Source organism: Phaenicophaeus curvirostris, chromosome 4 (genome assembly GCF_032191515.1).
Source record: "Phaenicophaeus curvirostris isolate KB17595 chromosome 4, BPBGC_Pcur_1.0, whole genome shotgun sequence".
Taxonomy (NCBI): Eukaryota; Metazoa; Chordata; class Aves; order Cuculiformes; family Cuculidae; genus Phaenicophaeus; species Phaenicophaeus curvirostris.
In genome coordinates, this window is record NC_091395.1 from 24808483 (window position 1) to 24822580 (window position 14098).

The window sequence follows — 14098 nt, forward strand, 5'->3', positions numbered from 1 at the left end:
TGGAGCCTTTCCAGTCTGGTGGCTTATGGGGAGCAGAAATAAGAGTATGCAAAACGGCATCTGTGGGAACTGGTGCTGAGTTTCACACCTCCCTGGAGTCTAGAGCGCCAGACTGACCTGGTGGTCTTCCCTCCACGGTGCCGTCCCCACTGTGCAAACTAGAGCAGCCTCTGGGCTCCTCCACTCCGGCCTTCCCAGGAGGTGTTGTGGGATCAGAGGGGGACTTAAGGAGAGCACTAGCTTCCCAGCCAGACCCTCTCCCACCTGCGAATGTGTCCTTCACCCCAGGAGATGTAGAAGAGGGTCTGCAGTCTCTCTGCCCGCCAGTGGTGCCTGGGAGAAGCCCAATCCCCGACTGTCTGCAGCCCGGGGAAGGCAGGCTGGTGAGAGAGAGCTTTAGCAAGATGCCAGATGTAAAGCTCGATGTAGATCAGAGTGATTTCTAGGAAGTTCAGGTCATCGCTGAGTAATTTGTTTTTCACATCACAAATTGTTCTCTGGGTTTTGGTTTTACTTTAATTTCTGTGAAACATTTCAGAAGCAGACTGGAGATAAAAGGTTGCCCTTACAACTTGCTAAAACAGCTCTGCGCTGACGGCAGAGTGTTGCTCCTGTGTCTGTGCCAGGCAGCTCGCTCTCTCCAGCCCTTGGAAAGGTGCTGGATCAGCTAGCCCTATCCCATAGGAAAATGCACGAGTTTTCTAGACAAAGGTCATTGTGTTTGCTTCTGCAGAACTGACTTCAGCAGTGTCTCATACCGCTGAAACCTGGTCAAGGTCTATCTTGATTTTGCCAGATTTTTTTTTGGCTTTCACAGCACTTGCTTGATTTCCAGTAGTCTTTAATCAGTACTGCAAACTCTTTTCAGTCTGGATATTTGTTAAAGCCTAGGCTTGCTTTTTTCCCCAAGTGTGGTACATCCAGTTGACATTATTAGCAATGAGCACACTCGACCTCTTAGCGGGTGCAAAGAGCTGTGTCCTCCACAAGCCACTGTTACAGCACCTGCAGAGACACCTCTGTCCTCTACACTATCTTGTTCTGCTTAAACAGGGCATGGCATCATCAGGGTGGCCTGGCCTCTCTCTCTCAGTGCATTTCGCTGGTATTTACATTGTGCTGGGTGAGGTGACCCTCCTTTGCATGGCTCAGATAAGTCCTGGACCCATGTGCCCTTTGGCTGGAAAAAGCTGGTGGCTGATTTTGGCAGGACCCTGCCGTGCTGGCTCCCAGTTTCAGTGGGAACACAGCCCTCTCTTTCCTTTGCATGAACAAGCAGCTGTAAACTTGGCTAACCTGGTGGGTAAAATGAAAAAAGAAAGGGGGGGTGTCGGAGGAGGAAATCCCCAACCCCAAAGCCACAAGCAGGAGATTTACTGAGCAGGGATTCTTTTATTTTCCCTTCCCACTGTACTCGTGTGCTGAAGATAAGAAAGAGAACTCATATGTATCTGACCTGCACGTATGAATGCAAGAGAAACGTGCGTTCTTGAAATGCTTCCTGGCATAGGTGTGGCTCACTTCTTTATTCATTCTTTTCTTTCTCCCTCTCTCTCTTTTTTTTTTTTTTAAACTTTACTGACCTAATGACGGTCTGTTGTAATCACCAGGCTCAATAAACCCAGGAGCAGTCCTGCTGAACCAGCAGTACTGTTTTCCCTCCTGGAACAGGAGGCACATTTACTGGAGCCTCCCCTGCTTGGCTGGGTTGTGCTCAGCTGTCTTGACCTACAAGCCTCCTAATTGACCCAGTGCCCTCCTGTAGTCCTGCCACGGTTTTGACAGACCGCAGGATCTTTTGGCTTCCAGATCAACTGCTTTATATTTACCATGCCTCTGTCAACTGCAGCTTGCTCTACAATGCACATTTCTTGGTATCAGTAAACAGCCTAATGAGGGGGAAGTGAATTTAATTTTTCTCCTGAAGTAGCTCTGTTGGCTTCAATGTATTTATTGAATGAGAAAATTTGACCCATTTTTGACTTGCCGTATATCTGCCAATCAATCAGGGAGAAAAAATGCCAGAATTTGAGCATAGCAATGAGTGACTTAAAGAAACCCCACACCCTCTCAGCTTAAAGAGTTGGGGTGGGAAAAAAGCCTTTTATATCTCAACATCTTGTGCTCTGCCTGAAGTTGTGTGCATTTTTCAAGAAGTATTGGCTGTCAAGAGTGGATATACGGCTTCCTTGGAAATACACTGAAATGTGCTTAGCTTAAGTGTTTTGGAGCTGCTTCTGAAGCTATTGAGGCCTCGCTGTTTTTCTGCTCACTTGGTCTTTGCATCTGTAAGCAAGGAAAATTAAAAAAAAAGGACATTTCAACTGATGAAACAAACTGAGAATCCCACCAAAACCCCCTCTCCAGACTACGTGTGTCCACTGCCATTCTTCTCAGCAACAATTATTGCTCCATTTGAGGTCTGCTGGGAACAGAATAATCTGAATAATCTGTTTCAATCTAACTTTCTGAGCAGAAAGTCAATAGCAGTGAAGTCCAGCGGCCTGATTGTCACACAGTGCGAGTGTGGGACAAGTGCCTGGGGGGAGTCACTGGAGGGTGTATTTCTATTCCCCAGCTGGTGCTGCAGCAAAGCAAACATGTCATGGGCAAAATGTTGGGTAAAAAAGCATCCTGTCACTTGGCAGTTAGAGCATTTGTATCTACAATGTGTAGTTGTGCACAGTTACATCAATGGTTTAGAAGGGTTTCCGTGCTAAAGGGAAAGCTTGCCCCCAGTGAAGACCAGGGCCCAAGCTGCAGCCAAAGTTTCCTCCTAACTCTGAAGCTGCAGCAAACAAACCTGACCAACTGTCTGCAGGAATATAATGTACTTGCCCCCCTCAAACCTCTGAATGAAACATTCAGAAAGATGTACAATGCAAATAATTGTTCACCCTTTACCCCACATGGAAGAATAAGGGGGTTTATATTAACTACCCACTTCACGTTGCTTGCTGGGCTAAATTCAACTCTGACTTAAAACTTCTGTGCAAAGACAGGTTCAGAGCCATAATTAAGTTGTTTCTAGTGAGCCTGCATCTCTTCATGTTCTTTTATTCATACTTTCTCCCTGCCGTGATAAAGTGTGAATAGCTACATGAGGTCAGGGAAAACAAATTTGCTAGATAGCCTGTTTCTCCTCCTAGAACAAACCCTGGCAGTCCAGAGGACTGGCAACTGTGATATGATAGGCCTACAGAAAATCTCTCATGTCCTTTCTCCTTGTAGATGTTTATCTCTGTCTTCCACCAAGGGACACTGATTTCTCACGAGGCCACATCCAGACCATAAAGGCATCCACTAGAAGCCCTACAGGGACAAGGTGTTACACTGCCGACAGGAAAGACAACAGCACCAGTTCAGTGAGCCATTGTTTTGCTTTGGTTTATGCTTTCAGCAGGGCTATTTCGGATCCCAAGGCATGTACTTGTCCCTGTACTCAAGAGCCCGGCCTCAGAGCTGAGGGATCAGACTGATACCGGGGCTGCAGCTGTGCTGGTGGGTAGCAGGGAGTTGGCCCTTCCAGCAGGGCTTGAAGGTGGCCCAGGACTCCCAACACAACAAGACGCCACTTTATTTTTTCCCTGAATCCATCAAAGGTCACTCTTTGTCATTTCTTGGTGTTCCTTCCCTGGGCAGGAGGGGGATTTTCCAGAACCGCACATGTGAGATGATGCAAAGGAGACGCACCAGCTTGGTGTGGAGTTTGGGGAGCAAGGTGCCTAATGGCTGGGGTGCCTGCTGGGGTGATGTTGATATTGTGGTATATTATCCACCCAGCACCGTTGTCCTGGTGATGGGAGGCGCGTGTCACTCCATGATGGAGATGCACTGCAGTTGCTTCAACTTTTCAGCCCTTGGCTTTTTGCCAATGATTGTAGATGTCTTTATGCTGCTCTGTAGCCTTTGTTGCTGTAAAGGTGGCTGTAGCCTCATGGTTGCTCGGGCATTTGTGGCTAGAGAAAAAAATCTGGGCACTTCAGGCACCTGGTGGGCAGCACCTGCCCCCAGGACTGTGGCCAGGAGAAGTGCCCTGGGGAAAGGAAGCCCATGGCCTAGAGAAGACGTAATGGAGGCTTAAGGAGAGTTTGAATGTGAGACCATCTGTAGGTCTGAAAATACAGCCTGTCCTTTTAGGTCTCCAGGCTTACTTTTTCATGTCTGTGGAGGTAAAATCCCAAAAACTTCAAGCAAGGGAAGCAGAAACTCCTCTTATGGGCTCAGAGGGCAAGGTGCAAGCTGAGCGGTGGAGACCTAGTCTCTAGTTTCTCCTGAGGAGTGGCAGTTTACTGACTTTCAGGAATAATCTTAAAAAAAAAAAAAAAAGCAAAAAGCCAATCCACAAAGAAAGGGCTTTCAGCAGTAGATCCTGGATGTAACTGAGTTAGTGACGTTCAAGACCAAAGTCAACTCTCTCTGTCCTGCTTACCCAACTCCTCATCCTGCCGGCATCTCTCAGGTGTCTTCACTCCCAGGTGGTGGGGCCTCTGGGAAGGCAGTAAAGTAAAGCAAATAAGTCTACCTGGTATCACAGACCAACATACTCAAGGGGACAAGAGCAGAGTGTACGGGAGCCCTTCCCCAAAATATCTGCCTCTGGGAGCAGAGGCGGTGACCAGTCTTACTCTCTCAGTCTTGCTTACCATGGCTGAAAGTTCTCTCACACATGAATGCCTGACATGGCAAAGCATGGGGAACGGTGCTGCATTTCTGTCAAATAGATTAAGCAGCCATCAGGAATCTTGAAACCCCACCATCACCATCACTCTGCAGAGGAAGGCCACATTGGGGCAGACCCGTGCCATTAGCCCTCTATGTGTGTTGTTAAAGCAATCACATGAGACTAGAAGTGCTCTTGCCCAGTGTTACAAGCCCACCAGTGTCAGGATCCATAGGTTCAAAAGTATTTCTCTCACTGCCTTTCCAGGCTAGAGCAACACTTGGTAGCTATAACCATCAGCTCTCTGATTGCTGGAGGAATTACAATCCTGTGATAACTTCCAAACCATGAGCATCTTACTGCTGTGTGAATAAAAAAGGGCTCCAGTGGACTGAGAAGAAAAGACAGCCTACAGCTGCCAAGCCCCTTTACAGAAATTTTTCCCTGCCTTCTTTACTGATGCTTGGATTTCTCCTTATTTTCAAAGACCTCCACAGCCTTCCGGTCAGCATCCTGACATGCACCCTTACGTACTGCTCACTACTGCACTGCCCAGTGACACCAGTCTGGCTGCAGTGCTTGCCCTGATGCTTTGCAGTAGTGTTATGGGACCAGGTAGGCAGATGAGGCCAAGGAGTCTCCTACATGCTCTCCTTGGTCTCTGCCGGTGGTGGTGATGGAGGAGGATCCCTTGTGTACAAACCCTTGGTAGCTGCGTGAGCAGAGCCCATGTGGAGCAGGGATGAGTGGAGGACTCTTCAGCACTTCTGTTTGCAATGTGGACATCAGTAATGTTGGCTCCAGCCAACACAATGTCATTCCCACGCCTGCCTTCCCCTCAGCTTTACTGAAAAGTGTCCCAGTTTTAACGGTGGTTTGTTTTCAGGGGCCACTCTGTCCTCTGACCCTGAATGTGACTTTTGATCAATTATGACTTTAAGGGGGCAGATAAAGGGCTAAATTCCTAGTGCTGTTTTTTTTTTTTTGTCAGATATTTTCCAATATGTAGAGTAAGTATGCAACTTTAGATTTCAGGGGTTCAATTGTTTTCCACAATTCATCTCATAAGCAGGAGGGAAAAGAACATGCTGCTGAACTTCTCCTTGGAGAAGCCAAGGAGATGTGCCACTTTTTACAGTGCAGCCTGTTATTTCCTCGTGGATATGAAAGCTGGATCCTAAGAAAGTCCTTCAAAGGTAAAAGCACTGAGGGAAAACAATCAGGGGCTGAAGAAACAGCTAAAACAGGTGACACACAGAGACCAGCTGATGCTGGCCTTTGGAAGGAGGCTTAGCTGTGTGTCTGGACAGGAGCTGGGAAAGGCAGGGTTTACGTGATTGTGTGACTCATAAAGAGCTTTGCCTTTTCATTTTTAATCATCATTTGCCATTTTATCAAGCGCAGTGGGACTCTGCTTGTTGGTTTCCCTTCTCCCAGCACATCCAGATGAGAAGCCCAAGCTTAATCATGGAGTTGCCATCTCCCCTATGTTTCAGAAACTCTCAGCCCCTGAGCAGAAGCAACTGCGTTGTGTTTGTTCATACCCTTAATGCAGGCACGATTACATTGAGTTAAATTTGCTTAAATCAATTCTTCCCTATAAATAAAAGCTATGTGCAAAGCTACATGGTGTTCAAAAGCAATGTAAATGCATGCATACCCGTGGTCTTGTTAGTGTGGATTTTCTAATCTAGAAGCAATGTATGAAGAAGATAAATATTGTAGCTCTCTTGGTCTCTTGATTTCCTTCTCTGGCAGAGCAGTTTGTCCGTAGCCCTAGCTGAGCTGTCAGCTTGCTTTGATTTTTTCTCGTATGCCAGCTACTGTTTCAGGCAGGGAGTCAGCACTGCAGTTCCTTGGGGGCAAGAGGTCTGGGTTCGGACATGACCCTAGCAATAGCCTGGGGCTTTGCAGCTTGGGGAAGGAGCTATGTGTTTTGTCCTTTTTCTTCGAATGAATGTGAAGATGTTATATGCAGTCTTCCTTCGTCTCTTCTTCAAAAAGCTGTAGAAAAGCTCTGCTATAAGATGCAGACCTACATCAGACACACAGTCACCATATCATACATATTAGAAGATACTTTTTCGTCTGAGACTTTGAAGAACATGAGGAATAGGCTGGTAGGGCTCTGCAGCTACATAGAACCAGCAGAAGTCTTCACCATGACAGACAACTTAAAAATATATTAAAATTCTCTCTTCTTCCTGGGTATTTGGACAGTGGGGAAAGAACAGCTGCCTTTCCTGGCTCATTGGTGCCGCTTTCACTCTTATCAGCCTTTCTCCATGAGAAAAAAGTACCATACTGCACCTCTTTTCAGTGAGCAGGGGGACAATGAAGCAGCAGGTGGGACTCACTTTTGGTCACTGCACTGGTGTCAGTGGGTGGCTTGGGCAGGATTCAGGGCTGGTGGCCAAAGCATGGCCAGTGGTCAGCCTTCAGCCAGTGTTGTGCACCTTTCCACACAGCCACTGCCTCCAATGTAGAATGTTACTGGCTCTCAAAATGAAAAATACCTGCAGTGCTTCTCAGTCTCGACAACCTGCCCAGTCTTCTTCTTCCCTTAACAGGGTCTTGAGAGACAAGGGAAAAATAATTTTATGAGGCTGGTGAAAAGTTAAAAAAAAAAAAATTGTAGCTGTTGGGATAATTTCTGCCTTGCTAATTGCACCTCTGAAAAATTAAAAGGTGTATTAAAAAGTGATTGCTGTGAGAGAAGGAGATTGTCTGTAGCTGTGGACTACAATTGCCGCATAGTCTGCTATGTTTTTATTTTATTTCCATTTAGGACAACACTGTGGATGAGCTCCCCGCCTGCGTGACAGCATCCTTGATTGTCTGCAGTGCCAAGGAAGTGTAGGTGTCACCGATCAGAGGTCTCCAAACTGAAGCAGCTTAAGGGGCATGAGTTTTAGAGCATAGTTATTTGGCATTTTCAGACAATTGAGCTGTGGGATGCTTTTAGGGCATCTAGAATTAGGGACCTGCTTTATGAGATTTTTACTTCCAGTCCCACTTTGCCTTGCTTTTCCATTTGTAAATAAGACCACTAATACCCTTATCAGCAGAGGGATTTAGTGAAGATAAACAGATTTGTTTTTAATTCCTTCAGAAATCATGCCAGAAGTACAGAAAATAAACAAGAAGTATTTGGAGACTCAGCACAGACACAAACCAGGATTTAATAGGCACGGCAGATACTCTGGGGGACAGATTAGAGCTTGGAAAGATGAATAAGGAAGGACACAGCAGATTTAGGAAAACTAAGCAAAGGAAATGGGTTAAATATTGCAGCAAATACCAAGAGAGACTATTATTCATCTGGTGTTTGGGAGTAAGCAAGAGGAAGATCTATTGAATGAGTTTGGAGATAGGTAAAGAGGGGAAAGAGGAAGATGTCAAGAGAAGGGTTGTTACAGACCACTTGGTCAGAAGGAAGATGTTTGAGAAGATACTGTGTAAGCAGCTGCTGAGCTGTCATAAGCTGGCAATGAAGGAGTTGACCTACACCATGCCCACAGGGGGACAGTCTCTGAGAGGAACACAGGCTTGATGTACCTGGGGACACTAGCAATGTATGGCAGAAAACACTCCAAAGGAACTGGTGTGTGCTGCTCTGGAGCCAGCAGCTGGATGATGCTGTCCAAGGGCGACCTATGTCCCGCAGTGTATTTGCCATGAGGAAGCATCCTTCATTGCTCACAGCTTGGTGAAGCTCCAGATGGAGAAATGCAGCCCACTGGAGTTACTCTCCAGATCCTCTGCCTGAGTGAGAGCTTATACAGCCCCTAGGGTTTTGGACTGCTGAATCTGGATTCTGGCAGACATGAGGACGTGGTAAGTCATCTGCTCTGTGTTAAATTCTCTTAAAAAGCTGGGCATCAACTGTCCTTCACTTCCACTGGAAATAAAGCAAGGAAAACCTGGAGTAACTGGCAACAAGTCAGATCCACAGCTACTGTGCCAAGGCAATAACTTCTGACAATAGAGACAGTTCTGTGCTGGAACAGCTTGTCTAGAGAAGATACTAGACTGGAGGCTCAGCAGGGCAGAGCCTGTCAGGATATGTCCAACCACACAGGCCAAGGGTGGACCAGGGAACCACCTGTAGTCCTCAGGCCCAAGTTCCCATCACACTGTGAAAATTGTGGACATTTTTAAGAGTCCCAGGAAGAACTGCCAATCTCGCAACAAAACACTATTTGGAAAACATACAGAAAATAAAATCTGGGTGTTAAGAATAAGATAGAGTAGAAGTGCCATTTGCTGGGCTACCTGCACTCATGGAAGCCACATCATCAGATGTGAAGGAGGGGGTACAATTCGCCTTACTTTTGTCTGGGGTGCTAGGGTGTGGACTGAGCCTGGAATATGAAAACCTGTGTTGAAAAAAATACAGCTAGTTGTAAACTGAGGAGTGACATGGATGAAAAACGTTCTTAGATTTATAGAGATGGCAGTTCAACAGAGACCAGCTTCAGAAGTATTTTAGATGACTTAAATAAGATAAGAATATAGAAATGTGAAGTCAAATTAAGAAAACAGAATTCTGATGGGAATTACATAGGGAAGTGGGGGCATTAAAAGTAATTACTGGAAGTCTATACCTGTTTGAGGGAGGAAGGGACATACTCAAATGATGATGCAGGTTGGAAAGGGTTTGGAGAGGACCTGCCAGTTTGCCGTCAGTTCTTGACCCTTTTTCTGAGGTCAGAAAATCTTGTCTCCCTCTGAGAGATGTAAAGAAATTCAACCTATTTGTTTTATGAAAGCCAAGATTAAGATTACAGTCCTCAAAGATCTACAATGGGAAACATTCTTGGTAGCTGCAAGTTCTTTGATCAGACAGACAAAGACAAAACAAAACACAGTGGACAAAGGCTAAAGCTAGACAAATTCAGCCTGAAAGGTTCTCATTTTTTAGAGTAAGTGGCATTTTTTTTCCTAAGCTGTGGAACAATTTAGCAGGGTAGTGGCAAAACCTTTCCGTCAAGTGTTTGTCTAAAAGAGGCATTGCAGTGCTTTAGCAGGTCACCTAAAGGCTGTGCTGTACGAGAGGTCAGGCAAGATGATGGTGTGGTTCAAATCTAGTCCATGGATCACCATTTTATGTCATTTGTGCTGTTACCGTGATTAAAGCATGATGGTAGCAGTTAACCTGAAGATGTCTGCCTTGTTGATAGAGACGTGGAGAGCAAACCCCTGGCATTTGAGAGCAAATAGGTAAAGTGCAGGATGCCCCCCATAAAAAGAATAGCGATGGTATTAATTGCACAGTCCTTCCAAGGCTAATGGTTGCTGAAGAAATCAAGAAAGGTGGCTGCTAGCTCACTAGTGAGTCTGTGCAGCTCCCACTCATGTCTTGCTTGGTAAAAGAAACTTTGTGGGCTATTGCTGTGGGACTCCTATGGCTTTGAGGTTTTCAACTGGCTGTTCCTCCCTGCCAGAGCTTTTCTTAATTCTCTAGCAACAAAAAAAAGAAGCGTGCTCTGTCTGAGAGAGGTCAAGGGAGCAACAAGTTTATGAAAAAGGCAGGACTCAAATTAATAAATGCGGGTGGGGTTGAAATGGTGAGGTGCATTTGCCTTTCAAATCTAGTCACCCATATTAATTTGTTCTAATTGCATTAGAGGAAATGAACAGTCAACAGAGCTGATGTTTGCTGAGGCCAGTGCTTGTAGCAGTTCCAGACATTTGCTGGGAGATTCCACTGGGTCAGCTGCACCAGAGACAAAGATGCCTCTCTCAAGTTAAGGTAGAACCATAAATGCATGTGTGTGTCTATATTAGATTAGTGACAGGACATGTACATATGTATGCATCATTGCTCTCAGGAAAAATACCTTAGCTTAGAATCACACTGTTGATAAACCCCTTCACTCCAAACTTAGATGGGACCCATACTTCCCACACTGAAAAACAAGCTCTTCTCTTTTGCTCCTCTTGCACTTCGAATGCAATGTTTTCCCAGCAGATAACATTCATTACATTCCCCATAATGTGCTGGCTCTTTTGTACTGATATTCTCTGGCAAAGCCCTTGAGCAACAAATTGTGTCTTGTCAATGGGGGCTTCAGCACAGATCAGAGTCTGTGAGCTTCACTGAAGACAAGCTTTGCCAGGGCGAGGAGGACAGGATCTGTTCTTGGAGTTGAACATCATCAAGAATTTATGGGTTTCATTTTTCTGTCAATTTAAACTTGTTAATATTTTTCTCCCAACTCCATTGTTCAGCATCAATGGGAAGGTAAAAATCCCTGTCTGAAGCCTCCTCATGCCATCACTGTATCTCATGTGCATTGTCTGATGTACAGAGGTACAGCCTGTTTTAATGATGTCTCCAACCCCTTTTGTCTCGTGCATATCTGTGGCAGTATCTGCGGGTGGGGAAGAGTGGAGACGAGCAACATGGGAGTGCAGAGACCTTGTGTGTGTGTCCTCTTCACCTAGCAGCTACAAGGAGTTTGCATTTTATAACCAATTCCCTCATTACTCCCATCTTCTTTCCCTGGCTTATTTTTAGTTCTTAAGGACGGTGGTGGTGAAGGCAGCAAGCTGCTTTTTGAATGAGTGTCAAGGGGCAGGCAGGTGGAGTGATGCCACACTCAGGGATGCAACCCCAGCTCCCAGCTGGCGTGCTTCAGGTGACAGCACTGGCTCAGGGTACAAGGTGGCACTGGATAGACAGTCAGATGGCAAACACTTGCCTGCCAGAGTGAGTGGTGGGCCACTGTGGGAACCAAGCAGGCACAACTTAGAATCATAGAATCACTAGGTTGGAAAAGACCCACAGGATCATTGTGTCCAACCATTCCTATCAATCACTAAACCATGCCCCTCAGCGCCTCTTCAACCTGTCCTTTAAACACCTCCAGGGAAGGTGACTCAATCACCTCCCTGGGCAGCCTCTGCCAGTGCCCAGTGACCTTTTCCGTGAAAAATATTTTTCCGTGAAAAACATTCTCTCTCATCCTGTCCCCTGTCACTTGGGAGAAGAGGCCAGCACCCTCCTCTCCACAACTTCCTTTCAGGTAGTTGTAGAGAGCAAGAAGGTCTCCCCTCAGCCTCCTCTTCTCCAGGATAAACAACCCCAGCTCTCTCAGCCGCTCCTCGTAAGACTTGTTCTCCAGCCCCTTCACCAGTTTTGTTGCTCTTCTCCGGACTCGCTCCAGAGCCTCAACATCCTTCTTGTGGTGAGGGCCCAGAACTGAACACAGGATTCGAGGAGCCGTCTCACCAGTGCCGAGTACAGAGGGAGAATAACCTCCCTGGATCTGCTGGTCACGCCGTTTCTGATACAAGCCAAGATGCCATTGGCCTTCTTGGCCACCTGGGCACACTGCTGGCTCATGTTCAGTCACTGTCCATCAACACCCCCAGGTCTTTCTCCCCCAGGCAGCTTTCCAGCCAGACTTCTCCTAGTCTGTAGCACTGCACAGGGTTGTTGTGCCCCAAGTGCAGGACCCGGCACTTGGCCTTGTTAAATCTCATCCCATTGGTCTCAGCCCAGCGGTCCAGCCTGTTCAGATCCGTTTGCAGAGACTCCCTACCCTCCAGCAGATCACACTTCCACCCAGCTTAGTATCATCTTCTTCTAAAGATACTAAACTTGCTTCTGTTTAGTATTTACAGGCAATTTGAAGGGAAGGAGTGGCAGTCTCCGCAACCCAATGGTCTTGGCAGAAGCATTTTCCCATTCTAGGGGGTTTCCTCATCCTTTCCATAGATGTTCTGGTCCTCCATGGGCTGATCTTGTGCATGCTTCTGGTGGAACTGCACATGGCAGAGGGCACCTGGGAGAGAGCCCAGTAGCTGCCTGGGGTATGATGTATCTGCTCTGGGAGGGTTTTGTGTAGGCATGTCAAACAGAGTGGTTTTTCCTCCTGGCCTTGATGGATTGCAGTGCGGAAATGTGCAAATGCACTGTTGGGTGTAAAAAAAATACAAACCCCCCATAATGTGCTCAGTAAAGGCTTGTGATATTGGCTTAAGAAAGTGTTATTTTTTCCTTTTGTGATAAATTTTGCATTCTTTATATTGAACCATCTGGGGTTCAAGCCAGTAGCCACTGCTTGAAGTTTCTCCAAAACCAGCACCTTAAGCTACAGCATTCTGCGTCCCCCTTCAAAGGTGACGATGCTTGTTAACCAGGTGACACTAAAGTCTTGGGGTGAGTATGGGTCACAGGTGGGTCAGGGTTGGTCCTGGTTTGGTCCAGGCATGGTGACCAGGGTACCAAGTGTAAGGTTTAACAAAACCTGCTGGGTGAAGGGCTTGTCCTGGCTTTGTCTTCTACAAGTCCTCCTTCCCACCCCCAGCTCCCTTTCACAGTCACTTTCTTGCAGCATCTGCATGCTGCAGCTGGGGAAAGCTTCTTTGTAAGGCGCAATCTCCCCCTAGTTAGTCAGAGGAGTGAGAGAGATTTGCATCCATCTCCTTTTCCCCATGCTCTAAACCCAGTCTTGTTCTAAGTTCTCCCAAATTTTGGGTGGCCTGATCATGGGGCAAGAGGGAAGCTATTAATGCTACCACCCAGCAGGAGGAAGAGAATGAAACTAAGTGCCTTGGGTGGGATGCTGCAGGCTCCAGAAGGGCTGGGGTTATCCTTCCTAATAGATTTATTGCTTGCCATGTTGTTTTCCAGGTTGCTGTTCTGTTTTGTTTTGTTTTTTTTTTTTAAATTTAGTTTTTCCCACCTTTCCTCACTTAACTTTTGGCCTTTCCTTCTGCCTTTCCTTCTTTCAAAGCGGATTTTGAAAACATACTCACAGTACACCAGGCCTCATCCCAAGGGAAGTGCTAAATGGGATTTAACAATTAACATCTATTTCTGCACCCCTGAAAAAAAAGCATTGACACTCTTCCTGCTGTTAGGCACTGAACAATAGGTGCTGAGCTGTCATTACTTACCTCATGCACACTAATTAGTCTCATATATGTGGCTTGGAATGTACACACACGGGGTGGCCACCCCTATATGTTTGCTCTATTTGGTGCCGATTCTCCTGAGATGAGGGCTTGGAATAGAACAGCTTGCCTCTGCGAGAGGGGGAATTTAGAGAGAGATTTCCCTGCAGAGAGTTGTAGCCCTGTACAGCAGAAACTTCTCTGGTTTTGATACTTTTTGCTGGATTTCAATGGCACTAAATCCTAGTGAGTCCTGCACGTGTGTTTTGTCTTTTGCAAGGTAATGCTGCTGGGTAGGAAATTGCCTATAAAATGCCCATCCTTTGAACATGCAGTCTGGGGAGTTGACTTTATTTGGGGGGCTGGTGTTCATTTCCTCAAGATACTTATTTAGCATTAAGGTGTTGGAAATATGTATTTATGAGAAAGCAGCCACCAGAAAGTCAGTAAAATCCCCAGTGGTCTCTCCCAGTTTTACATAGAAAGTGTTGATCTCTGCATATCGAAGACAACACAAATCAGCACAAA